Genomic DNA, 1,254 nt, shown 5'->3' with positions numbered 1-1,254 from the left:
GCCCCCTGGCGGGACGCGGCCCGGCCTCCGCGCCGCCTCCCCTCACCCGGCCCGGCCCGGCCCCGCTGCCGGCCCCGAGAGGGCGGCGAGCCCCGGGCTGCGCTGAGCCACGGGCCGGAGCTGCCCCAGCTCGCTCGGCCGCCCCGCAGCGGGCCCCGCTCACCTCCCGCCCGTCCTTGTTCCCTTCCTCTGCCAGTGCCCGAGGGAGGCCTGCAGCCGCCTCCTGCTTTGTAGCGTACTGGGGTCAGCTCTGGGCCCCTCACCACAAGAGGCCCTGGAGCGTGTCCGGAGAAGGGCTATGAAGCTGGTGAAGGGCCTGGCACACAAGTCCTATGGGGAGCGGCTGAGGGAACTGGGGTTGTTTAGTCTGGAGAAGAGGCTCAAGGGAGACCTTATTGCTCTCTACAGCAACCTGAAAGGAAGGTGTGGGGAGCTGGGGGTCGGCCTCTTCTCACAGATAGCTAGTGATAGGACTAGAGGGGATGGCCTCAAGTTGCGCCAGGGGAGGTTTAGACTGGAAATTAGGAGACATTTCTTCTCAGAAAAAGCGGTCAGGCATTGGGACAGGTTGCCCAGGGAGGTGGTGGAGTCACCGTCCCTGGGGGTGTCCAAGGAAAAGCTGGACGTGGTGCTTAGGGACATGGTTTAGTGGGTGGCATTGGTAGTAGGGTGATGGTTGGACGAGATGATCTTGGAGGTCTTTTCCAACCTTTATGATTCTAATGATCAATAAGAATATGTATGTAATGTAATGTAATGATCAATAAGAAGCCTTAAAATAACACGCTGTTCTTCACAGCTTCGCTGACAAAGGTAAAGTTTGTCTTAAACACAAAGAGGCTTCATCATCTCCTAGTCTTCTTTCCACAAAGGATCACTTGCTGAGGAAGGAGGAGCTATGCAGAGGAAACCCTACAAGGCAGGTCACAGTAAGTAGAAAAGAAGTCATGCTCAAGTCATATCCTTTATCTCCTGCACCAGTGTTGCAGCTTCACTTCATCCAGGAGCGCTGATTTAGTGGGCAGCACCGATACAGAAAGCCCAGCATGCACATATACAGGGTCTTTTAAAACAGTACAAATGCTTAGAGCTTATTTTACCCTGTGGTAACAACTGTATTAATCTCTTTCTGCATCACTGCTCCCAATACAAACCAAGCATAATACAGAGGCACCCTATACTAGTTAATGCTAATGATCTGAGCTGTTTGCCTGACCATACTTAAAACATACTGGTATTACAGTGAGGTACAAT

General features: G+C 53.6%; 1 protein-coding gene across 2 annotated transcripts in view; it reads left to right on the top strand.

Moving 5' to 3' along the window:
• Positions 1–149: 149 nt before the first annotated feature.
• PTPN21 (protein tyrosine phosphatase non-receptor type 21) overlaps positions 150–1,254 on the top strand; it is a 46,401-nt gene continuing 45,296 nt past the window's right edge. For both annotated transcript variants that reach the window (XM_083836490.1, XM_083836489.1), the window contains exon 1: positions 150–929. The gene's annotated coding sequence lies outside the window, so the exon portion shown is untranslated. The remainder of the gene's footprint in view (positions 930–1,254) is intronic.

Source organism: Anser anser, assembly GCF_964211835.1.
Source record: "Anser anser genome assembly, chromosome: 5".
Lineage (NCBI taxonomy): Eukaryota > Metazoa > Chordata > Aves > Anseriformes > Anatidae > Anser > Anser anser.
Note: the sequence above shows the minus strand (reverse complement) of the source record. Positions and strands in the feature narration are given on the sequence as shown.